This window comes from Heterodontus francisci, chromosome 32 (assembly GCF_036365525.1).
Source record: "Heterodontus francisci isolate sHetFra1 chromosome 32, sHetFra1.hap1, whole genome shotgun sequence".
Taxonomy (NCBI): Eukaryota; Metazoa; Chordata; class Chondrichthyes; order Heterodontiformes; family Heterodontidae; genus Heterodontus; species Heterodontus francisci.
This window is the reverse complement of record NC_090402.1, coordinates 30,011,369-30,038,651: the sequence shown is the minus strand read 5'-3', so window position 1 is coordinate 30,038,651 and position 27,283 is coordinate 30,011,369. Positions and strand designations below refer to the sequence as shown.

Genomic DNA, 27,283 nt, shown 5'->3' with positions numbered 1-27,283 from the left:
CCTAACCATCAAATTGGACATCTTATCCTTGGGACCCAGCTTCGGGAAAATTATTTTAAATTGGAGATATTGGTGGATGGGGAGCCAATGTAGGTGAACAAGGATAGATGTCTGTGACTTGATTCAGGCAGCAAAATTTTGGATGAGCTGAAGCTTGCAGAGCCTGGAGAATGGGAGGCTAGAGAGAAGATATGGCATTTGGGGAGCTGTTTATAAAGAGGCAGCAATGAATGTCTTGTTGAGAGCTTTAGAGAGTATGCAGAGAGGCACTAAAGGTAGCTATGAGCTTATTCACTGGACCATGAACAATTTTGATTCAGAGATCTGACTGCCACCTATTGATAATTTCTTTTTGCTTCCCTCCCTGTGATGGACTGTGGTCTGACTATCTCTGTCATTGTATTTCTACTATGCTTTTTGCCATGACCCAATTGCTTCTTGATCCATCTTTGCGCTTGATGCAGGCTCTGACTGCACCACAAGGTGAAGAATTATCTCTCTCAATTTTCTACCAATGCTTTCTGCATGTCCTGCTGGCCTCTGACCCACTTCTATTTAATTCTCAATGCCAGCCCATTGCCAACAATAAAACTGTATGAGAAAAACACACCGAGACAGATTGCAATCCTAATGAAATAAATGGTCTCTCCAGCATGGAGGTGATTTGAAATTGCATTTCAATTGGATAACGTTGTGTGATTTGTCTGTCCACATGCTCTGTTTCTTTATTTTCCCACAGTGAACCTTGCAGAAAGGTTTATCAAAACTTGTGAGACTTGACAGGCCTTTTGTAAATCACTTTTGTTCATTTCATTTATGATTATCTTTTTACCAGTGTTCTATTTCCTTGTAAAGTGACAGTTCAGAAGAAATTAAATCATTAAAATACAGCAATATATAATAGTACTTGCATTATTTAATTGCCTTCCTGTCATTAAGTCAACAACTCTTGTTCAGTTCTGATTGTGCTGGTGTGAGATGTCCTCTGGTTACTCACTGTTTTCAGGCCCAGAGTTGGCACTGCGCCAAGCAAAGATATCAATGTCGGACTGTCAGCTTGAGTGAGCTGCCTGTGGAGGTATGACCAGTGGCAATAGTTTGCGCTGAGTATGCTGATGAGGCCTGAGGATCAAGTTCCATTAGAAGACAAAATTGTCCTATTTTCTCTCTTCATGGCATTGGCTTACAGTTACACGCATACAGGCAACATACTAGTCCAAGTGGGTGAGTACAAGTGGTGAGTTTTGTCTGGTAAACCAATTGTAGAAGACAATGCGGGGCCCAAGTCCCCTGTTCAACCTGTACATGCATACTTTCCAGGAGGAGTCACTGGATAGCAAACAGGAGCATTTTCTTAGTCCAACTCTACTACTATAATTGTCAATCTAGTGAAATCAGCCATCTTAATACGGACCTGGAACCTTTCTCACTTTAGGGGTGCCGACTCTGACTGGACATGCTCCTGTAGGTTTCATCATACAACCGTTTGCTTCCAACAAATCCGCTCTCACGCATGCGCCATTGGTCACCCGACACATCCAACCTCCTTCCCCATGTCAATTGGAAAGCAAACAGACTCTTCATTATCCAATTGTATAATTCTTGATTTTCAGTGAAACACCCTTTTTCTGCCACCTCCAACATTTTTCTAACTAGTAAACAAAAGAAAATGGAAAAAAGCACATTATTTTTTTAATGTCCCTATGACCTTTCTCCTGGGTTGCCTACAGCAGTGTCCCGGCAATTAATTGTTCATTCTCAGAGCCTCCAGAGCAAACCTGGAGTGTTGGCAACTCTACCCACCTGTATGCTTCAGTACAACACCACCTACAAAGCCACAAGGGGAAATATTATTATAGATTTTTAGGACAATTGTTGACAAATTAGCATAAGTTCAAAAGATGGAATATAAAGCAAAAGGACAACATTACACATTTTTAATGCTGAATTATTCATGATATGAAGCTTGCAGATTTTTTTTAAAATACAAGTTTCTAACTCTTGACATTGAGAGTGAAACAAAGGGTGAATAATCAAGTGCTAAGAAATATAGAGCTGCTTTAAAATATGTGGGAAGAAATAATTATTGAAATATTTTTTAAAATAGTAAACACAAAAGCAGATGTATTTTAAAATCAAATTTTATCAGGAATTCTAACTTTTGTACAAATGTTGCCAACAATCTACAAGGCAAGTGCTTTTCAATATTTAATTGTATGATGCTGTGAGCACAGTGCAGCTAAACAACAGGCAGTGCTATAATTGGCACGGGTGTAAAGGTTAGATTAGTAACATCAAAGCTACTAGATAGGACATTTAAATTCACTGAAATCTTTCTAATATTAACAGATTCTGAGAATTTCTAAACATAATCTCTCAAAAAAGACCTTCAAAAGGTTAGAAACAGGAGAGGTGAGGTCACCCTGTTTGGGAGTCTTTTATAGACCTCCGAATAGTTCCAGAGATGTAGAGGAAAGGATAGCGAAGATGATTCTCGACAGGGGCGAGAGTAACAAAGTAGTTGTTATGGGGTACTTTAACTTTCCAAATATCGACTGGAAATACTATAGTTCGAGTACTTTAGATGGGTCAGTTTTTGTCCAGTGTGTGCAGGAGGGTTTTCTGACACAGTATGTAGACAGGCCAACCAGGGGCGATGCCACATTGGATTTGGTACTGGGAAATGAACCCGGCCAGGTGTTAGATTTAGATGTCGGTGAGCACTTTGGTGATAGTGATCACAATTCGGTTAGGTTTACCTGAGCGATGGGCAGGGACAGGTATATACCGCAGGGCAAGAATTATAGCTGGGGGAAAGGAAATTATGATGCGATTAGGCAAGATTTAGGATGCGTAGAACGGCGAAGGAAACTGCAGGGGATGGGAACAATCGAAATGTGGAGCTTATTCAAAGAGCAGCTACTGCGTGTCCTTGATAAGTATGTACCTGTGAGGCAGGGAGGAAGTTGTCGTGCGAGGGAGCCGTGGTTTACTAAAGAAGTTGAAGCGCTTGTCAAGAGGAAGAAGAAGGCTTATGTTAGGATGAGACGTGAAGGCTCAGTTAGGGCGCTAGAGAGTTACAAGCTAGCCAGGAAGGATCTAAAGGGAGAGCTAAGAAGAGCAAGGAGAGGACACGAGAAGTCATTGGCGGATAGGATCAGGGAAAACCCTAAGGCTTTCTATAGGTATATCAGGAATAAAAGAATGACTAGAGTTAGATTAGGGCCAATCAAGGATAGTAGTGGAAAGTTGTGTGTGGAATCAGAGGAGATAGGGGAAGTTAAATGAATATTTTGCGTCAGTATTTACAGTAGAGAAAGAAAATGTTGTCGAGGAGAATACTGAAATTCAGGCTACTAGGCTAGATGGGATTGAGGTTCACAAGGAGGAGGTGTTAGCAATTTTGGAAAGTGTGAAAATAGATAAGTCCCCTGGGCCAGATGGGATTTATCCTAGGATTCTCTGGGAAGCTAGGGAGGAGATTGCAGAGCCTTTGTCCTTGATCTTTATGTCGTCATTGTCGACAGGAATAGTGCCGGAAGACTGGAGGATAGCAAATGTTGTCCCCTTGTTCAAGAAGGGGAGTAGAGACAGCCCTGGTAATTATAGACCTGTGAGCCTTACTTCGGTTGTGGGTAAAATGTTGGAAAAGGTTATAAGAGACAGGATTTATAATCATCTTGAAAAGAATAAGTTCATTAGCGATAGTCAGCACGGTTTTGTGACGGGTAGGTCGTGCCTCACAAACCTTATTGAGTTTTTCGAGAAGGTGACCAAACAGCTGGATGAGGGTAAAGCAGTGGATGTGGTGTATATGGATTTCAGTAAGGCGTTTGATAAGGTTCCCCATGGTAGGCTATTGCAGAAAATACGGAAGTATGGGGTTGAAGGTGATTTAGAGCTTTGGATCAGAAATTGGCTAGCTGAAAGAAGACAGAGGGTGGTGGTTGATGGCAAATGTTCATCCTGGAGTTTAGTTACTAGTGGTGTACCGCAAGGATCTGTTTTGGGGCCACTGCTGTTTGTCATTTTTATAAATGACCTGGAAGAGGGTGTAGAAGGGTGGGTTAGTAAATTTGCGGATGACACTAAGGTCGGTGGAGTTGTGGATAGTGCCGAAGGATGTTGTAGGGTACAGAGGGACATAGGCTGCAGAGCTGGGCTGAGAGATGGCAAATGGAGTTTAATGCGGAAAAGTGCGAGGTGATTCACTTTGGAAGGAGTAACAGGAATGCAGAGTACTGGGCTAATGGGAAGATTCTTGGTAGTGTAGATGAACAGAGAGATCTTGGTGTCCAGGTGCATAAATCCCTGAAGGTTGCTACCCAGGTTAATAGGGCTGTTAAGAAGGCATATGGTGTGTTAGCTTTTATTAGTAGGGGGATCGAGTTTCGGAGCCACGATGTCATGCTGCAGCTGTACAAAACTCTGGTGAGACCGCACCTGGAGTATTGCGTGCAGTTCTGGTCACCGCATTATAGGAAGGATGTGGAAGCTTTGGAAAGGGTGCAGAGGAGATTTACTAGGATGTTGCCTGGTATGGAGGGAAGGTCTTACGAGGAAAGGCTGAGGGACTTGAGGTTGTTTTCGTTGGAGAGAAGGAGGAGGAGAGGTGACTTAATAGAGACATATAAGATAATCAGAGGGTTAGATAGGGTGGATAGTGAGAGTCTTTTTCCTCAGATGGTGATGGCAAACACGAGGGGACATAGCTTTAAGTTGATGGGTGATAGATATAGGACAGATGTTAGAGGTAGTTTCTTTACTCAGAGAGTAATAGGGGTGTGGAACGCCCTGCCTGCAACAGTAGTAGACTCGCCAACTTTAAGGGCATTTAAGTGGTCATTGGATAGACATATGGATGAAAATGGAATAGTGTAGGTCAGATGGTTTCACAGGTCGGCGCAACATCGAGGGCCGAAGGGCCTGTACTGCGCTGTAATATTCTAATCTAAAAAAAAAATCAAAGTGCTGCTTGCTACAAGGTCTTATTACTATTATAAGGGTCACAGAAGGTTTGTATGCTGGTGCCATTATACTATCATGGGTTATGATAGTAATCTTTTGCCATTTAGCTGACTGTTCGAAAAAGTCAGGAGTGTGATTTTTACTCTGGTGTGATCTACTTGAGGGGTTTTATGGTGTGACCTAATGACGGTTTTATGATGACTATTGTACAGTTCTGTACTTGAATTTTTCTGGTGAAAAATTATATTTTGTGTTTTATCGTTTAATGCATTGAGGAAAAAGGAAGCCGATAAACCTATGGTTCCCCCACAACAATATCAATAAAACATGTATTTATATAGTGCCTTTAATGTAAGGGCTTTAAACTAAATAGCGCGGGTGGGGGTTGTGGTGGTGGGTGGAGGGTTCAGTTGCATGGAAAATTGGGCAGTCAAAATTAAAGGAGAAGGTAGGAGTGCAGGTTAGTGATGAGGCTGATTGTTACCAGAAAATAAAAGGTAGGGACAGAATGTGTGAACATCATATTGCACCAAGGAATTGGACAAGAGTAGGGAAGTTTGGTAATAGAACAAACTTACAGGCTTTGTATCTGAATGCAGGAAGCATTCGGAATAAAATTAATGAGTTAACAGCGCAAATAGAGATGAATGGGTATGATTTAGTGGCGATTACGGAGATGTGGTTGCAGGGAAACCAGGTTTGGGAATTGAATATCCAAGTATACTCAGTATTTCGGAAGGATAGGCAGGAAGGAAAGTGAGGTGGTGTAGCTTTGTTAGTGAAGGAAGCGATCAGTGCTGTAGTGAGAAATGATATAGGCACTGGAGATCAAGACATAGAATCAGTCTGGGAAGAAATAAGAAATAGCAAGGGAATGAAGTCCTTGGTGGGAGTAATCTATAGGTCCCCAAACAGTTGTTCCGCAGTGGGGCACAGTATAAACCAGGAAATACTGGGGGCTTGTAAGAAAGGTATGGCAATAATCATGGGTGATTTTAATATGCATATAGACTGGATTAATCAAATTGGCAAGGGTAGCCTCGAGGTAGAGTTCATTGAATGTATTAGAGATTGTTTTTTGGAGCAATATGTTGTGGAACCAACCAAGGAGCAGCATCATGTAATAAGGTGGGATTAATTAATAATCTCATAGCTAAGGATCCTCTAGGGAAGAGTGATCATAGCATGCTAGAATTTCAAATTCAGTTTGAGGATGAGTAACTGGAATCCCACACTAGCGTTCTGGAGTTAAACAAAGATAATTACATAGGCATGAGGACACATTTGGCTTTGGTGGACTGGGCAGGAAGACTAAAAGGTAGGACAGTTGATGAGCAGTGGCAGATGTTTAAGGAGATAGTCAATCCCTCCCAACTAAAGTATATTCCAGAGAGGAAGAAAGATTGTAAGAGGGGGAAGAAAAGTCCATGGCTAAGCAAGGAAGTTAAGGATAACGTAAAGACAAAAACTCAGGCATACCATATTGCAACGGCCAGTGGCAGGTTGGAAGATTGGAAAACTTTTAAAGATCAACTAAGGGTCACTAAAAAAGTAATAAAAAGAGCAAAGGTAAATTATGAAAGAAAACTAGCGCAAAATATAAAAATGGATACTTCTGTAAGTATATAAAAGGGAAGAGAGCAGCTAAAGTGAATGTTGGTCCCTTGGCGGATGGAACTGGGGAGTTAATAGTGGCGAACACAGAAATGGCGGAGACACTAAATCAGTATTTTGCTTCAGTTTTCACGGTGCCGAACACTAATACCATCCCAATAGTAACAGGTAATGCAAAGATTATAGAAAGGGAGGAACTTAGAACAATCATCATTATTAGGAAAAAAGTACTGAGCAAACTATTGGGATTGAAGGCAGACAAGTTCCCAGGGTCTGATGGCCTACATCCTAGGGTCTTAAAGGAAGTATCAGCGGAGATAGTGGATCCATTGGTTATAATATTCCAAAATTCCCTGGATGTGGGAAAGGTTCCAGTGGATTGGAAAAATCCTAATATAACACCCTTATTCAAAAAGGGAGGGAGGCAGAAAGTAGGAAACTATAGACCAGTTAGTTTAACATCTGCCATTGGGAAATTGTTAGAATCCATTATTAAGGAAGTAATAACAGGACATTTAGAAAGTTAAAATGCAATCCATCAGAGTCAGCATGGTTTTATGAAGGGCAGATCGTGTTTGCGAGAGTTCTTTGAAAATGTAATGAGTAAAGTGGATAATGGGGATCCTGTATATGTATATCTGGACTTCCAGAAGGCATTTGATAAGGTGCCACACAAAAGGTTAATACACAAGGTAAGATCACATGGGGTTAGGGGCAATTTATTAGCTTGGATAGAGGATTGGCTAACCAGAAAACAGAGTCGGGATAAATGGGTCATTTTCTGGTTGGCACGATGTAACTAGTGGGGTGCCACAGGTTTTGGTCCTCGGACCCCAACTACTTACAATCTATATTAATGAATTGGATGCAGGGATAGAAGGTACTATAGCCAAATTTGCAGATGACACTAAAATAGGTGGGATAGTAAGTTGCAATAAAGAGATAAGAAATTTACAAATGCATATGGATAGGTTAGGTGAATGGGCCAAAATTTGGCAGATGGAGTTTAACGTGGATAAGTGTGTGGTTATCCATTTTGGTCGGAAGAATGGAAAGGCAAATTATTATCTAAATAGAGAGAAACTTCAGAAAGCTTCAGTGCAGAGGGATCTGGGTGTCCTCATGCAAGAATCACAGAAAACTAATATGCAGGTACAGCAGGTAATAAGGAAGGCAAATGGAATTTTGGCATTTATTGCTATAGGAATAGAGTATAAAAGTAGGGAAGTGTTGCTTCAACTGTACAAGGCATTAGTGAGACTGCACCTGGAGTATTGCGTACAGCTTTGGTCCCCTTACTTGAGGAGGGATGTAGTTGCATTGGAGGCAGTTCAGAGGAGGTTCACGAGATTGATTCCAGAGATGAGGGGTTTGTCTTATGAAGAGAGATTGAGCAGTTCAGGCATTTACTCTCTAGAGTTTAGAAGAATGAGAGGAGATTTATTTGAGGTATATAAGATGATTAAGGGAATTGACAAAGTAGACGTAGAGAGGATGTTTCCTCTGGTGGGGCAATCAAGAATGAGAGATCATAGTTTTAGGATAAGGTGCAGCAGATTTAAAACAGAGATGAGGAGAAATTACTTCTCTCAAAGGGTCGTGGGTCTGTGGAATTCACTATCCCAGAGTGCGGTGGATGCCAGGACATTGAGTAAATTTAGACAGGTTTTTAATTTGTAATAGGTTGCAGGGTTATGGAGAACGGGCAGGAAAGTGGAGTTGAGGCCGGGATGAGATCAGCCATGCTCGTATTGAATGGCGGAGCAGGCTCGCGGGGCTGAATTGCCTACTCCTGCTCCTAGTTCTTATGTTATGTGGAAAAATATTCCAAGGCATTTCATAGAGGGCATGATCAGAAAAAAATTGATACAGGGGCTTATTTTTAAAGCTCATGGTCTGATTTATAGTTTGCTAATCAGGAAGGCTGCCTACCTGATTTTATCTGGTCAGAAGATATTCCAGTATTTAAAACCATGATCAATTTGTAAACAAACTCAATATATCAATATTACTGAGCTCTGGTCGTCGCCCTTAAATTTGGCTCTGTTATTGGCAGGTGAAGGCCGAAGGTCATTGACATGGCTACTGGAATGTGCTTACCTGAAATTGGCCTCTGCTATCAAAACTTAATTGTCTTTTAACAATGACCAAAGGAATGTATTTTAGCAGGAACATTTGGTCCTGCCTATATGATAAAGAAAACCCAGACCTTCTGATTTTCTAATTGCAATGGAGGATTTGTTGAACAGGAAGCGGTTTCAGTGTTATCTCCTTCAGCAAACTTGAATTGCTTCATTATGATCATGAAATATCTCTGTGTTGTCAACGTTTTTTGTTCAAATAGAAAATTAGCACAGTCCAAAAACAACATGTATAGAGGACAGTTTGTCCCTTCCAGTATAAACATAGCTTGGACTCTGAAACAGAATAGGTTGACCATAGAGAACAAACTGGACCAAATATAGTTTTATTTTTCATAAGCAATTTCAACCTGCAAAATTGAATGGATTATAGGGCGGCACAGTGGCGCAGTGGTTAGCACCGCAGCCTCACAGCTCCAGCGACCTGGGTTCAATTCTAGGTACTGCCTGTGTGGAGTTTGCAAGTTCTCCCTGTGTCTGCGTGGGTTTCCTCCGGGTGCTCCGGTTTTCTCCCACATGCCAAAGACTTGCAGGTTGATAGGTAAATTGGCCATTATAAATTGCCCCTAGTATAGGTAGGTGGTAGGGAAAATATAGGGACAGGTGGGGATGTGATAGGAATATGGAATTAGTGTAGGATTAGTATAAATGGGTGGTTGATGGTCGGCATAGACTCGGTGGGCCGAAGGGCCTGTTTCAGTGCTGTATCTCTAAAAAAATATTTCAAATTCAGCGCAAATTCTTGCTGCTCATTAATACAATCAGCCTTTTCAGTGTAGCATTTAATTACAAACATTGATCTTGCTTGTAATACTTTGTGTCTTTGTGTACCTGCAATAATCAAATGATCAACCTTTTGTTGAGGGATCAGATGTTCTATTGTGAAACAAAGACTAATAGAACTCGTTAGGTGTGTACAAGAACCATTACTGTGCAAGAGGATCTGCACAGCCTGTCTTATTGTATCGTTCCATTCCATTTATAGATTCACAACAAATGAAACTATGCTGCTGATTCACAGTGAAAGTGGTCATTGAAAATGCACCAAGTTATTTTCTGAGATGTGAGCTTCAAGTCAGAACTCCCACCTCAGGGGATTCAGATTCGGTTTGTGCAACTGACACAATACTAATCTCTCATTTTCTGATGCAGGTGAAAATCTGCTGCACATGGCAGGCTCAGAGTTTAATAATGTCCACCACATGAGCTCCCACTCCACTCGGAACAAAAGGCAGTGCAAAAATTATGAGAACACATTTGGCTAAACTCGCTTGGGGTTTCTCCTGCTCCAACACCATAGTTTTTGCAGAAATCCCATTTATGCACATACATGGGGTTTCTTCTGAAGTCATGGTAATGGACATGAGAAGCTTCAAGAAAATTTGCACTTGTCGTTTTTTGACCACTCTGTCCTAAACCAATTCAATCTGATAGCAAAAACATAGCTTTGATCAAGCATGAGTTTAAAAGCAAAACATTTTGCTTTTGATTATTTCCTGTTGGGCAATACTTGGGGTCTGTTTTCACTGCCACCACCAAGTGAGAACAAGGTGTTAGCACTCCAAAAATTGCAGCGCTACACTTACCCAAGCCCACCTCCCCTGTTTCTGCTCCCAAACTGCCTGCCAGCACTTTGATGGGGGCCTTCATGTGGGTGGCCCAAGCGCCTATCTGAAGCAGGAAAGAGCCTCATTTAATGTATTTAAATGGGGATCCTACGATGTCATTTTCAACGGAGGTTATGAATGTAGCGCACATTCATTTCACTGCTGGGCAGTGCAGATTGATAACATCATTTGGAACTGCTGTTTAAAGTGGCACTCACCTGCAAATCATTGAAATCTGATCTTAGTACACCTGCTTGGAATTTTTTCAGAATATTCTACCTTTGGAAATGCCTGTACTTCTGCGTTATTATGCTTCAAAGCTAGCATGAAGGTCAAAGAAGAACTGTATGGTGCTCAACATATAAGATTCTAAGATGGCTGTTTTTCCTGACTAGAGAGTCCAGAATTTAGGGTTACAGTCTCAGGTTAAGAGGATGGCCATTTTGGACTGAGATGAGGAGAAATTTCTTCACTCAAAGGGTTGTGACTCTCTGGAATTCTGTGCCCCAAAGGGCAAGAGATGCTCAGTGTATTCAAGGCCAAGATTGATAGATTTTTTGGACTCTAAGAGAAGCAAGGGATATAGGGATCAGGCAGGAAAGTGGAATTGAGGTTAATGATCAGCCCTGCTCTTATTACATTGCTTGAGGGGGCGTATGTCCTATTCCTGCTCCAATACCATATGTTCTAACTTGGAAGTCATCCTGGCCACTGTACTCCAACAAAATGACTTAGTCTTATTCCTCAAACAATTGCAGTGTGCAGAAGGCAGTTTAGTTTCTGAAGGCTGAGTCCCTAAAGCTGGTAGCGCTATCCTCTTCAGTAGAGCTAGATACCGAAGGTTGCCTCTGGCAAACCAGCTCCTTAGTTGTCCTTTCCACTAACCCATGCTCCTGATCATTTGTACTCTGTTATTTAAACTGTGCAGAACTCTTTAACTTGAGATCTATAGCATAGGAATGGTAGTTTCTGTGCTGGTGCTTGGGAGGGAATGGAATGATTGTCACAGTTTCAAGAGGGTTCTCCACTTCTGAGTCTTATTTTTCAGAATCTGAGTCATGGGATGGGCCTAGGAAAAGGAAGAGGGACAAAGATCCAAAAGGTTAGGCAAAAGCAGATGATTCGCAATGTGATGCAACAATAGATTGCCACATTGCTTTTATGTGAGCTATCTTGAGGAAAGAGAAAAGTTAAAAGTAATAGGCAGCCTGATAAGCATGGCATCCAGTCTCAGGTGGACACGATGGCAGAGTAGTAATGTCACTATACTGGTAATTCAGAGGCCCAGCTTAATATTCTGGGAACATGGGTTCAAATCCAACCATGGCAGCTGGTGGAATTTAAATTCAATTAATTAATGAATTCAATTAATCAATAAAAAAAATTTGGAATTGAAATCCAGTCTCAGTAATGGTGCCATGAAACTATCATTGATTTGTCATTAAAAACCCATCTGGTTCACTAATGCCCTGTGGAATTCGCTACCACAGAAGGCAGTGGAGGCCAAGTCACTAAATATATTCAAGAAGGAGATAGATATATTTCTTAATGCCAAAAGGGACCAAGGGATATGGGGAGAAAGCAGAAATAGGGTACTGAATTAGACGATCAGCCATGATCTTTTTTGAATGGCGGAGCAGGCCCGAAGGGCTGAATGGCCTACTCCTGCTCCTATTTTCTATGTTTTCCATGCTTCTAGAGTCTGGCCTACATGTCACTGTAGACACACAGCAATGTGTTTGACTCTTGGCATTCAGTTGTCAAGGGCAATTAGGGATAGGCAACAAATGCTGAACCTACCAGCGATGCTTACATCCCATAAAAGAATTAAAGAAAAACCATTGCTGTTGCTCCTTGAGTTGATGGGACAAATATCTCACGGGCCTCCTCGCTCAGGGTGTGTATGGAGGTCGACCTTAGTTCCGTTCCTTTCCCTTGTATTGTGAGCTTGCCCTTTCCAAAGAGTGAAAGTGCTTTAATGTGTGTTTCTTGTAAAGGGTTGTGTGGATATGTGAGGCAGATTCATTATACTCTGCATACTGAGAGTGAGAAGCTGCAAGTTGCGAGTGGGATGCTCAAGTGGCCATATACAACAAAGCGACTCCAATGTGAAAGCAGTCAGCAGAGGAGAGAAATACTTTCCAGTTGCTGCAGTGTGTGGTCAAAATGAGAGTTGAAATGGTGCAGTGCCCTAACATCATTGGAGGAGATGGATACACTGTGGGTAGGAAAGCAATTGGAGTGCTAGGGTAGGGAAAGTGCAAGGTGTAATACAGAAGAATAGAGATAGCAAGACATTATTCTCACCCTTGATGTGTGAGTCAGACCATTGAACTGTGAGCAGCACTGAACCCATGTCCTGGGGGGTAATGGTCCTGGCATTAACATTTTAAGCCACCTCCCTCCAAGCCTCCTGCAGAGTTTACCTGGGCATCCTCCTGCCATTTGTAAGGAAGCTGAGCTGCCTGCATTCCCTCATCTGCACGACAAGGATCTCCACCACTGAGTCAATAAATTAAGGTGTCCTTACCGGAGAGTTTGTTGCAACCCGAATGTTCAATATCAGCAAGAATTTCTAGCAAGTAAAAAGACCCCTCACTTTAAGACGTGCAATCATGTTTTAACTAGGCACTGGGCCCACTGGAAATCCTACCCACCAATTGGGTGGGCTTCCCATCATTGCTGAAAATGCGAGGACAGCTGTTAATAATAATTGAATAAGGCCTGACTTTAAAAATGGCTCCGGTGTCATATTAATGTCAATGATTGCCCCGAACAGCACAGCCTGAAAATCACCTGGTGAAGATCAACCCCAATCATGGGCGTTGCCCTGTGGGCAGAATGAGCAACATGAGTTTTGTCTTCAGCAATGTTATAACTTTAAAATTTACACTTCACAAGCACATCTTCACAACTCCAGTCAAGCAAGTGAATATATTTGTTTTATGTTCTAGACAAGAGATCTTTCATTTGGGAAACTGAGTTACAACACAAATGTTAGTCATTTCCTCTTACAGATCCTTAAGTTGGCACCATCAAGAACAGTAAACAGAGGGATAAGGCAACACTCCAAATTTGAGTTGCAGCACAGCATTTGAAATTAGAAGTTATGTCAGGTGACTTTATGTTCGGATGTTGCCCTTGTCCTGTTATCCGATAGTCCAATGTTTGCGTTAAATAGAAGCTTATGTAAGATGCTATCCCAATATAGCTGAGCTTTGTGGCCTTGCTTCCACTTTAACTGCCTTCATTTTCTCCCTTCCTAGTCCACCTACTGTATCATTTTCCTCCTTTGCTGTAAAGGGTACAATAATCTCAGCCATGCCTATCCCATGTTCAGTTGCTCCCCAAATTTCCTCGCAGCCCCCAAACATAAATTACACTGTTGTTCTGCTGTATTCTATCTTGCAGTCAGTTGATGAGAATTGATTCAAGTTTAGTGTATACTTCGAAAGAGCTATAATATTCAAAATGACATTGACAATTACAGTCACTACATTGTAATGGAAAATACCCCATCATGTCACACAATTACCTCCTAACCAATTATACTCACATATGGAATTGAAAGATAACCGTGTATTTAAAACAGAAAAAATTAGGAATTATGAGTATCATCAACATTCCTTACTGAAAGAGATGTTTCCTCTTTTAAATCAAAAGGTCTATTTATTTAATTGGAAGCCTATTAATATTTTTTCTATTATTCTATTCTATTTTCTATTCTATCAGGAACTTTGCTACAGGTTATATGCAATGGTTTCCTTTGCAGGTTCACTTTTAGATAGATGGTGCTAATGCTTAAGAAAAGAAACAAGAATAATGCTGTACATACTGGACCAGTAATGTTGTCCATGGCATCCATGCCATTGTTGTACTTTGGATGCAATGCCCATATTATTGGGTGTTGAAGCCTCTTCAGTGTCTAATGCGCACTCTGTATGACAATGCATGCAAGATGTGCTTTGAGCACAATCTATGCACAAGATTTATTGCAACTTTTAATTTATTGTAAATGAGAGAGACGATGGTGAGGAAGCCCCATAATCTGTCCTAAGAACCTGGGCAGCACTCCAGATGATCAGTGCCAGTTTCAAATGGGCACTGCAAAGGAGACCTCCTTCAATAGTGTTTAAATTTGCTTCCCAAATTAGGCCATTTCTGAATGGATTCCGTATCCTGCTCATGATTTTCCCAGATCAAGACTTTATTAGTAGTTTTAGGACACCTGCTTGGTAATTCTGGTGACCCAAAGGCCTTGGATCTGTAAGAAGCATTGCATTGCCTACATAAAGTTCACACTATGCACAGGTGTTGCCGTGGGTATTTCACTTCAGGCTTTGAAGGAGGAGGATCAGAGAAGCCTGTTAGGTATGTTGGTACCTTCTGCTTTTAGGTAGGATCCGCCCTGAGGTTGTCACTCATTTGTAAATAGCCAGATGTGGCTGAAGCCACCATGATTTCCAAAGGAAACAGTTATCTAAATATGAATATGATTGTAACCACACCTGGTAACCAGTTTCACCACAGGGGCGATTCTGGAACCAGCAGGGAATGTCTACAAAGTCTCCCAGCCTGCTTTGTCCAGTTACACTATGCAAGTCACAGGTGCTCAATTTGCACAGGCTGCTCAGTTCATCTATTTCCCGGGAGCAGCAATGTAACCTTTACCTGCAAATGAGCCTTACCATGCAGCAGACAGTATAAACGGGCAGTCGTAAACAATGGAATGGAACATAGGGACAGGAGTAGGCCTCTCAAGCCTGTTCCACCATTCAATAAGATCATGGCTGACCATACGACCATACAACCATATGAATTAGGAGCAGAAGTAGGCCATTCGGCCTGTCGAGCCTGCTCTGCTGTTCAATAAGATCATGGCTGATTGTTTCTGTCTCGAATTCCACACTCCCATCTATCCCTGATAATCATTGATTCTCAAAAGATAAGAGTAATGGTATTTCACCTGTAGCCGAGAGACCTCCCACTTACTGTACCTCAACTCCATTTACCCCAATTACTCCATATCCATTGCTGACCTTACCTAACAAAAATCTATTACTCTCAATAAATGCAATGACTGAGCATCTATAGCGCTCTGGGGTAGGGAATTGTGAAGATTCACAACCTTCTGAAGGAAGAAATTTGTCCTCATCTCAGTGTTAAATAGCCAACCCCTTATCCTGAAAGCCTTGACCCCTAATTCTAGACTATCCTGCCAGGGGGAACAGCCTCTCAATATCTATCCTGTCAAGCCCTTTCAGAATCTTACACATTTCAATGAGATCACATTTCATTCTCATATAGTATTCTACTCAATCTCTCATTCCAGGAATCAGTCTAGTGAACTTTCATTGCAGTCCCTCTAAAGTAAGTATATCCTTCCTTAGATAAGGAAACCAAAATGGTACATTGAACTCCAGGTGTGGTATAATTACAGCAAGACTTCCTTACCTTTGCAACCCCCTTGCAATAAAGGTGAACATGCCATTTGCCTTCCTAATTGCTTGCTGCACCTGCATGTTAACTTGCTGTGTTTCATGGATGAGGATCCTCAAATCCCTCTGAATGCCAACAATAACTAGTCTCTCACCTTTTGAAAAAATTCCATTTTTCCATTCTTCTTACTAAAGTGGATAATTTCAGATTTCCCCACATTATACTCCATTTGCCAGCTTCTTGCCCAATCACTTAACCAGTCTGTAACCCTTTGCAGCTTCTTTGTGTCCTCCTCATAGCTTTCTTTCTCAGCTAGCTTTTTATCATCAGCAAACTTAGATACACTACGCTCGGTCCCCTCATATAAATCATTGATATAGATTGTAAATAGCTGAGGCCCCAGAGCTGATCCTTGCGGCACTCCTCTAGTTATCCCTTCCCATCCTGAAAATGAACTGTTTATTCCTACTCTCTGATTTCTGTCCATTAACCAACCCTCAACCCCAATCCCATGAGCTCTAGCCTTCTGTAAGAAGCAGTTCAAAGATACAATTCTTGATTTCCACCTGCTTGATCTGTTTGCTTTCATATACAGAAGTGATTTTCACGATGGCTTGTGATTGCACTGATATTATTGCTCCCAACATACCCATTAAGCCTTCTGTTCAAGAGAAATGTGAAGTGATACATTTTGGGAAAAGAACAGAGAAAGGAAATACACCCTGAACGATAAAATTCTTAACAGACTAGAGTAATGGAAAAATCCAAGGTTGCAGATAGTTAGATCTTTGAAGATAGGACTGCAGGTTGAACAGGCCATAAAAGGTCAAATAGGATTCTAAAATATTGAATACAACAGCAAAAACATGGTGTGAATTTGTATGAGGCATTGGCTCGAACACAGTTGTGGATTTCTAGCACTTCTGGTCACCCCATTGTAGGAAGGAGATTAAAACTATGGATGGGATCCAAAGAAGATTCATCAGATTAAGGGGTAGAATTTCTCTGAAGGTTCTGCTGAATGGCCACTTGTTTACATAAGCGTTTCTCTGGGTTTTTCACTGAGGTTATGGTGGACAATTGGAAAATTCTGGGCAGTATACCAGGAATAAACAATGATTAGTTATTAAAAAAATAGGGACTTCTTTCACTGGAACAGAGAAAGTTAAAGAGGGTGGACCAACAGAGGTACTTAAAATTATGAAAGGCTCTGACAGGGCAAAGAGTGGTTAAAAATTGGTGAAGATAAAATGGCAGCAGGCAGGATCGAGGTGACCTCAGTCTGGTAAGTTGGCTTAGCCTAATTTTAACTTCTCCCATGTGGCATCCTTGCTGGGTAAGGGAGGGTTAAAAGGCATTAAGGTGGACAAGTCCCCAGGTCCGGATGGGATCTATCCCAGGTTACTGTGGGAAGCGAGAGAGGAAATAGCTGGGGCCTTAACAGATATCTTTGCAGCATCCTTAAACACGGGTGAGGTCCCGGAGGACTGGAGAATTGCTAATGTTGTCCCCTTGTTTAAGAAGGGTAGCAGGGATAATCCAGGTAATTATAGACCGGTGAGCCTGACATCAGTAGTAGGGAAGCTGCTGGAGAAGATACTGAGGGATAGTATCTATTCCCATTTGGAAGAAAATGAGCTTATCAGTGATAGGCAACATGGTTTTGTGCAGGGAAGGTCATGTCTTACTAACTTAATAGAATTCTTTGAGGAAGTGAGAAAGTTGATTGATGAGGGAAGGGCTGTAGATGTCATATACATGGACTTCAGTAAGGTATTTGATAAGGTTCCCCATGGTAGGTTGATGGAGAAAGTGAAGTCGCATGGGGTCCAGGGTGTACTAGCTAGATGGATAAAGAACTGGCTGGGCAACAGGAGACAGAGAGTAGCAGTGGAAGGGAGTTTCTCAAAATGGAGACGTGTGACCAGTGGTGTTCCACAGGGATCCGTGCTGGGACCACTGTTGTTTGTGATATACATAAATGATTTGGAGGAAAGTATAGGTGGTCTGATTAGCAAGTTTGCAGACGACACTAAGATTGGTGGAGTAGCAGATAGTGAAGGGGACTGTCAGAGAATACAGCAGAATATAGATAGATTGGAGAGTTGGGCAGAGAAATGGCAGATGGAGTTCAATCCGGGCAGATGCGAGGTGATGCATTTTGGAAGATCCAATTCAAGAGTGAACTATACAATAAATGGAAAAGTCCTGGGGAAAATTGATGAACAGAGAGATTTGGGTGTTCAGGTCCATTGTTCCCTGAAGGTGGCAACGCAGGTCAATAGAGTGGTCAAGAAGGCATACGGCATGCTTTCCTTCATCGGACGGGGTATTGAGTACAAGAGTTGGCAGATCATGTTACAGTTGTAAAAGACTTTGGTTCGGCCACATTTGGAATACTGCGTGCAGTTCTGGTCGCCACATTACCAAAAGGATGTAGATGCTTTGGAGAGGGTGCTGAGGAGGTTCACCAGGATGTTGCCTGGTATGGAGGGCGCTAGCTATGAAGAGAGGTTGAGTACATTAGGATTATTTTCATTGGAAAGGCGGAGGTTGAGGGGGGACATGATTGAGGTGTACAAAATCATGAGAGGTATAGACAGGGTGGATAGCAAGAAGCTTTTTCCCAGAGTGGGGGATTCAATTACTAGGGGACACGAGTTCAAAGTGAAAGGGGAAAGGTTTAGGGGGGATATGCGTGGAAAGTTCTTTACGCAGAGGGTGGTGGGTGCCTGGAACGCGTTGCCAGCGGAGGTGGTAGAGTCGGGCACAATTGCGTCTTTTAAGATGTATCTAGACAGATACATGAATGGGCAGAAAGTAAAGAGATATAGACCCTTAGAAAATAGGCGACAGGTTTAGATAGAGGATCTGGATTGGTGCAGGCTTGGAGGGCCGAAGGGCCTGTTCCTGTGCTGTAATTTTCTTTGTTCTTTGTTAAATCGAGGCACATGAGTCTATGAACAGGAGGTACAATGCAATTAAAAACTGTCCTGCGTCTGTCTAAGATATTACACCAAGAAATAATGATTGCTCCATTGTCGCCATTTTTGTCTGCTTCTCTCTGAAGTATTTGTTACTGTACTGAACATAACAATGCTCCTAATTTCTGCAGGCATGTATAAAGTCGACATATTTCTGAACCAATACGTCATACTTGGGAGCAGTCAGCATCTTATCTAGTAATTCAGAATTTCTATGATTTATTTCAGGTCATTATGTGTGCTCTTAAAAGCCTCAAGGAAATCCAACAAATTCTTTCCCCACCAACACACTGATGTATAATGACAGCCCAAGACACATGATTGTGGTCAGCCCACATTTTACACACCAACATTCCTAATCATAATTCTGTGTTTTAGATCCCTTTCCACAAAATGTCATAAGCAACCACAAAGAAAATTTCCCAGGTCTACAAAGAGCACAATAAGTGGGAACTGTTAGCTTCCATTTGGAAAGTACTGCAAGTGTTGTGTGACGCAATGCTGTCTATGTATAGTGTCTGTTTGCCTTGGTGCTAGTGATTTTAGTTCATGTGATGGGATAGCACTAGCTGTAGTTCCTGAGAATGGCCAATCTAATTTGCTGTGACATAAACAGAAACGCATTCTCTACCATCTGATATCCACATGGCACTGAATAGGTCTGTATAACACAGAAAAATTGCAACACTCATAATAATGTAACATTATTTAATTTCTGTTGGGATATCACAGTCCGTGACAGCTGTCCAGTTGCCAAGTAAATCATATTCATTTACTGCTGCCTCTCAGGCTATCCTTCAGTTCATTCACACTGTTGGATGGCTCACTGTGACCTCAACAAAATATTCTCTTTTAAAAATGGACTTTTTGTAGAGGGAGGAAACTGGCACATTAGAAAATAGTGTTTTGGCAGTACCTTCACCAAACGACTGCAGTGGTTCAAGAGCTCAACCAACCACTATCTTCTGGAGGTCAACTAAGGATGGACAGTAAATGCTAGTCTTGACCACATTCCGAAGAATTATATATTTTTTAAAAATGTGATTCACAGCTAAGATCACATTTGCCAAGTGCTTGAGTTTTACTTTCTGATGTATTTTTATACACACCAATTTTCTCCTGTGAATGCAACTTACTGGGTACAAATTCATGGATGCCTTCTGTTGTATGATCACTTTAAAAGTGATGTCCCTTTAAGAACTCAGTACGTTAATGTGCTAAGTACCAGGATGTAGTCACATGGCTAGAAATCATGGTCACTGCACAGCAACACCCTGGACAAAGGTTCAGTATATAGTTTGCTCTGTATTCTATTTCTCTAGTTTAGCAATTAATAAACCTTCTAGAGATCTTCAAGGAACTGGAATCTATGTACCTCATTGTGTTGCTTAAGATAACACAAAGAAACTCATGACATGGTGGCAGCAGTGGTGAAAAGACAAAATATAAGCTTGAAGACCAAGGGTAAAACAGCAAACCAGATTTAACAGCAGTACAGAAAACAGAACAGAAAATTTGAAGCAACAAACGAAGAAACTTTAAAACAAGCACCTGAAAAGAGTGAAAGAAAGCTACATACCTTAGAAAAGCTCCATAGAACAGAGGCATGGCTGATAAGCAAGCGCTCGGGTCAGTCATTGGGGTGGATTTTAGCAGCCCCCCCCCAACCTTGGGGGTCATGGTGGGGGGGGGGTGCCCAGAGAATACTTCTGGAAGAGGCCCGCCATGGGCCTCAACGCTGGGAAGGCCCCGTCCTATTTTACCGGCAGCAGCGAGGCCTTATGGCGGCCTCCCCGTAGCTCGGCGATGGACCCTTAATCTAAATATTTAAATAAACGCCAATCACTGAATAATGACTCACCTTTCCACGATGGCAGTCCCACACCGATATTCCGGCTGGTTGCCTGATGTCCAGCACCTTCTGATCTCCGTTCGGAGATCCAAGGCAGAACACTGGTGGGGAGGGAGGAGGCGTGAAGTTTTCAGGGTGGAGATGGGGTGGGGTAGTGGAGGAAATTCTTACTGTTGGCTGAGGGGATGGTGGGAGGGGATTGAAAGGCAAAGGTAATGAAGTTCGGTGGGGGGGGGAACGTTCAGGATGGAAGAAAAGTTTTTTTTTTAGGGGGAGTGGGAAAGGGGCTTCAATCTTTTATTAAATTTTTAAATGTAAATGTACCATCCATTACTCTTTAAAAATTAAAATTACCTGTAAGGGTTTGAAGCTCTTTAAAAATGGCGCGGGCGCTTGCGGGTGCCTCCAAACGCCGTTGCCAGGGACGGAGCGCCTGCCCACTCTACATCATCGGGGGCTGGCAGTCTGCCCCCTACATGTAAATGAGTTGCCGTGTGAAATATCGCAGCAGCTGCGCGGTGCACATCTCACATGTGAGCCATGCCTTTTTTGAAGTTTACCGCCAAGAACAGCAACAAGCAGGTAAAATCCAGCTCCTTGCGCTGATGATTGAGAAATCCTGGTTCAAAAAAAGCCTTTGAAAAGCTAAAACAATTCATTTTCTAAAGGCTCCATGTGAGTGAGAGAAAAAAAGGGAAAACCCTGAAAAGCACGCAAACTGAAAAACAAGTCCGATAATAAAAAAAGGTGTGGAAAACCCCCAAACATGAAGCAGTTGAGCTGAAAAAATAATTAAACCAGTCAAGTGTGAAGAAGCTAAATAAACTCCAGCAAAAAAAGCAAAGGGAAAAACCCTTGAGCTGCCTATCGACCAGCTGTGTACACATAAAAGCTAAGGAGCTGAAAGAGAAAAAACAGAGAACATTGTCAAGCACCTGTCAAAGCAGATAGCCTGAAAAAAAGAATTTCTGAAAGTGGTAACAGCGCAGAATTAATAGTTTTAAAACAGGTTTTAAGCCACAGATAGAAAAGTCATAATAAGTACAGTGCTGAAGGCACACACAGCGCTGAACAGAGTTCAGCAGAAAGCAAAAAAACAGCAGAAGGATGGATATCAAATTTCCCAGCATGAACTGGAAGGCCATTGATATCCTTTCCGTGTATAAACTTTTTTGTTTTAGCAAAGAATACAGTTATGCTTCATAGACCAAGTGGTTGCAGAACCAGAGAAGCAGGCTGTGAAAATACTGATATCAGTTAGAAATGAGGGGTTATACAGAATCAATACCTCTCACTTATCTGAAGAGGAGCAGAAAAATCCTGCAAAGATATCGAAACTGTTCGAAGATAAGCTTTGGGAAAGAGTGAATTCTAGAATTCATCAACTGGAATTGGCAACAGCCACAGGAATCAATAGATCAATTCAACAGTAGATGGCATAGTAAGGGCAACGAATGTGATTTCTCAGAAACTGAGCTGTCGGAGCGCTAAAGGAGCTGGTGATCGTCTCAATACCTATTGAAGCATTTCAAAACAACATCTTGGGGAAAAGAGAAAGGTCACAGCACTGTCACAAACAGAAGACAGATGCAGCAACATGGCAACAGCAGCAAGGAGAGAGCCAGAGACCCTCATAAACGCAAGCCGATACACACAGTCCACAGCAAAAGACACCCGAGACAAAACTTGGAGTGGAGCGATTCTCAGCTAGAAGACAAGCAGGCGTTTCACATTGTGAACCTGACACATTGTGAGAAGATGGCAAGAAATACGAAGCCATTGTAGCTGGACAAAAGCATCTGAAAGCACTAGGTGCAGTCGACAATATTGGCATGGTAACCAGGGAAAGATTTAGATGCCTCAGATTGAGACATACCCTGATTGCTCCATCCTTCTTGAGCATGCATGTATCTCATGGATAATCATGATGTTGAGGTCCTTACATGCTGGTAGTCTTGCCACTGCTGCTCCACTCATGTCTACCTGGTAAAATATTTGTGGTTTCCATGCCAACTTGCCATAGCTGCATTGCATTGTTAGTATGCCACTGCAAGGGATGTCATGGTAACCAGGTCACAGAAAGCAAGCAAACTATGTGGGAAGTGTGGTTTGTCCCACTCAACGCAATGTTGTCCTGCATTTCAAGATCTGTGCAAGGTGTGTGGTGCAAAAGGACACTGGGCCCACCTATGCAAGAAATCTGGCTCCAAAGACACAGCCAGAAATCACAATAGGAAACAAACAAGCAGAAGACAGATGCAGCAACATGGCAACAGCAGCAAGGAGAGAGCCAGAGACCTGCATGAACGCAAGCCGATACACAAAGTCCACAGCAAAAGACACCTGAGACAAAACTTGGAGTGGAGCAATTCTCAGCCAGAAGACAAGCAGGCGTTTCACATTGTGAACCTGACACATTTTGCTGATGAAGTCAAAGTAATGGAAGCTTTTGCTACTATAGAAACATAGACAATAGAAGCAGGAGTAGGGCATTCGGCCCTTTGAGCCTGATCCACGCCATTCATTATAATCATGGCTGATCATCCAACTCAGTAACCTGTTCCCACGTTCCCCCTATATCCTTTGATCCCTTTCACCCCAAGAGCTATATCTAACTCCTTCTTGAAAACATACAATGTTTTGGCCTCAACTGCTTTCTGTGGTAGCGAATTCCACAGGCTCACCACTCTCTGGGTGAAGGAATTTCTCCTCATCTCAGTCCTGAAAGGTTTACCCTGTATCCTTAGACTATGACCCATGGTTCTGGACTCCCCCACCATCGGGAACATCCTTCCTGCATCTACCCTGTCAAGTCCTGTTAGAATTTAATAGGTTTCTATGAGATCGCCCCTAACTCTTTTGAACTTCAGCGAATATAATCCCAACCGACTCAATCTCTCCTCATACGTCAGTCTCACCATCCCAGGAATCAGTCTGGTAGACTTTCGCTGCATTCCCTCTATGGCAAGAACATCCTTCTTCAGATAAGAAGACCAAAACTGCACACAATATTCCAGGTGTGGCCTCACCAAGGCCCTGTATAATTGCAGCAAGACATCCCTGCTCCTGTACTCGAATCCTCTCGTTATGAAGGCCAACATACCATTTGCCTTTTTTACCATCTGTTGCACCTGCATGCTTACCTTCAGCAGCTTGTGTATGAGAACACCCAGGTCTCGCTGCATATTCTCCCCTCTCAGTTTATAGCCGTTCAGATAATAATCTGCCTTCCTGTTTTTGCTACCAAAGTGGATAACCTCACATTTATCCACATTATACTGCATCTGCCATGCATTTTCCCACTCACTCAACCTGTCCAAATCACCCTGAAGCCTCTTTGCATCCTCCTCACAACTCACCCTCCCACCCAGTTTTGTGTTATCTGCAAATTTGGAAATATTACATTTAGTTCCCTCATCTAAATCATTAATATATATTGTGAATTGCTGGGGTCCTAGCACCGATCCCTGAGGTACCCCAGTAGTCACTGCCTGCCATTTGGAAAAAGAACCATTTATCCCTACCCTTTGTTTCCTGTCTGCCAACCAATTTTCTATCCATCACAATACACTACCCCCCAATCCCATGCGCTTTAATTTTACATGCTAATCTCTTATGTGGGACTTTGTCGAAAGCCTTTTGAAAGTCCAAATAAACAACATCCACTGGCACCCCCCCTGCAACAACTCTACTAGTTACATTCTCGAAGGATTATAGTAGATTTTACAGGCATGATTTCCCTTTTGTAAATCCATGCTGACTCTGCCCGATTCTACCACTGTTCTCTAAGTGCTCGGCTATAAAATCTTTGATAATGGACTCTAGAATTTTCCCCACTACCGACGTCAGGCTGACTGGTCTATAATTCCCTGCTTTCTCTCTACCTCCCTTTTTAAATAATGGAGTTACATTAGCTACCTTCCGATCTGTAGGAACTGTTCCAGTGTCTATAGAACCTTGGAAGATGACCACCAATCCATCCACTATTTCTAGGGCCACTTCCTTAAGTATTCTGGGATGCATACCATCAGGCCCTGGGGATTTATCAGCCTTCAATCCCATCAATTTCCCCAACACCATTTCTCTACTAATACTGCTTTCCTTCAGTTCCTCTCTCTCACTAAGCCCTGTGTTCCCCAACATTTCTGGTATATTTGTGTCCTCCTTTGTGAAGACAGAACCAAAGTATGCATTTAGTTGGTCAGCCATTTCTTTATTCCCCATAATAAATTCCATTGTTTCTGACTGTAAAGGACCTACATTTGTCTTCACCAATCTTTTTCTCTTCACATACCTATAGAAACTTTTACAGTCAGTTTTTATGTTCCCCGCAAGCTTGCTCTCGTACTCTATTTTCCCCTTCTTAATCAATCCCTTGGTCCTCCTTTGCTGAATTCTAAACTGCTCCCAATCCTCAGGTCTGTTGTTTTTTCTGGCAAATTAATATGCCTCTTCCTTGGATCTAATGCTATCTCTAATTTCCCTTGTAAACCATGGTTTGGCTACCTTTCCCATATTACCTTTGCGCCAGACAGGGATAAACAATTGTTGCAGTTCATCCATGCGCTCTTTAAATGTTTGCCATTGCCTATCCACCGTCATCCCTTTAAGTAGCATTTCTCAATCTGTCATAGTCAACTCGTGCCTCATACCTTCGTAGTTTCCTTTTCTAAGATTCAGGACCCTAGTCTCAGAATCAACTATGTCACTCTCCATCTTGATGAAGAATTCTATCATATTATGGTCGCTAATCCCCAAGGGTCTTGCACCACTAGATTGTCAATTATTCCTCTCTCATTACATAATACCCAGTCTAGGATGGCCTGGTCTCTGGTTGGTTCCTCAATGTATTGGTCCAGAAAACCATCCCATGTACAGTCCAAGAATTCCTCCTCTACGGTATTGTGACTAATTTGATTTGCCCAATCTATATGCATATTGAAGTCACCCATAATTACAGATGTTCCTTTATCACATGCGGCTCTAATTTCCTGTTTAATGCCAATCCCAACATCACCACTACAGTTTGAGGGTCTATATACAACCCCCACTAATGTTCTTTGCCCCTTAGTGTTTCTCAGCTCTACCCATACAGATTCCACATCGTCAGAGCTAATATCTTTCCTCACTATTGTGTTAATTTCCTCTTTAACCAGCATTGCAACTCCACTGCCTTTTGCATTTTGTCTGTCCTTCCTAAATGCTGAATACCCCTGGATGTTCATTTCCCATCCCTGGTCACCTTGCAGCCTTAACTCCCTAATCCTGACTATATCATACCTGTTTACATCTATTTGCGCGATTAATTCATCCATTTTATTGCGAATGCTCCGTGCATTAAGGCACAAATCCTTAAGGCTTGTCTTTTTGACATTACTTGTACCCTTCCCACTATTTTTCACTGTGGCCCTGTTTGATTCTGGTCCTTGATTTCTCTGCCTATCACTTTTCTTATTCCCCTGACTGTCTATTGTTCTTGTCTTTGATCCCACCTCCTCTGACTCCTTGCAAAGGTTCCCATCCCCCTGCCATTTTAGTTTAAACCCTCCCCAACCACTCTAGCAAATACTATTAATATCATGTGCCCCAAGAAATTTGGCAAACACACACTCAGGACTAAGATTGACATGGGAGCTAGTGCAAATATCCTACCAGTCCAAATCCTGAAGGATAGGTGCCGGGGTCATTGGAAATTAATGATATGACTGACAACTGCAAAGTTAACTGGATACAACGGGTCAACCATCCCTTGCAAGCTTAAGCGTGAATTGAATGACATGGAACGTACTGGCATCATCCAGCATGTGCATCATCACACAGACTGGTGCAAGTACGTGCATGCTAAAGAAGGATGGAGTAATCCGGGTATGTATGTACTAATTTAGCTATTAATAAACCTTCTAGAGATCTTCAAGGAACTGGAATCCATGTACCTCATTGTGTTGCTTAAGATAACACAAAGAAGCCATGACACCTTCAAGTACCATACCTAACTGTCTATTATCCACATGTGAGAGTGCTGTAGGCTTTTCAGCTGTGAATTCAATACTGCTTTCACTTTATTTTCACACACATGCACTACCAATAAGTGGCCATTGGATCACAATCAGGAATGAGCCATGTTTTCCGTTCCCTAATTTATGGTCACTGAGACCAGCACTCAATTGAAATCAGCCAACTTAGCAGAGAGTGAAATCGAATATGTGACCTTTCTGGTCTTTGTTTCGGACATCTGCTGTCTTAACCAGTTGAGCTATTGGGAAGTAACTTGTATACTTCCCTTTTTTGTATTTGCTTTTAGCATTCCTCAGCACGGGCATGGTTACAGGTCATGTAAACATTTAGAATGTTTTTTTCCTTATCTGAGTATATTGTTATGTTCTAAAATGTTGGCATTTGACAGCTGAATGAATAAGCAGCAATGTGACTGTCACAAGTGAGCTTGCCTCCAGCACAAAAAGTGAGAAATTTAAAATTAGAATGTGCACATTACCACAGATCAATATAAAAACTCAACTCTATTATCAACTTCAAGATTATTGTGCAGCTAATTAGAACTGTGGAGCTTGTTACAGGGGAAAAAATAGAACTCTGTGCAGCAGTCCTTAGCACCATGCCAAAAATAGTAAAGAATGCAAACATTTTCCACAACTGACTTAAAAGAAAAGAAGCAGAAAA

General features: G+C 42.0%; 1 long non-coding RNA gene across 1 annotated transcript in view; it reads left to right on the top strand.

Moving 5' to 3' along the window:
- Window positions 1-27,283, top strand: part of LOC137347731 (uncharacterized) — a 41,381-nt gene that overhangs the window by 127 nt on the left and 13,971 nt on the right. The gene's annotated exons all lie outside the window — the stretch shown is intronic.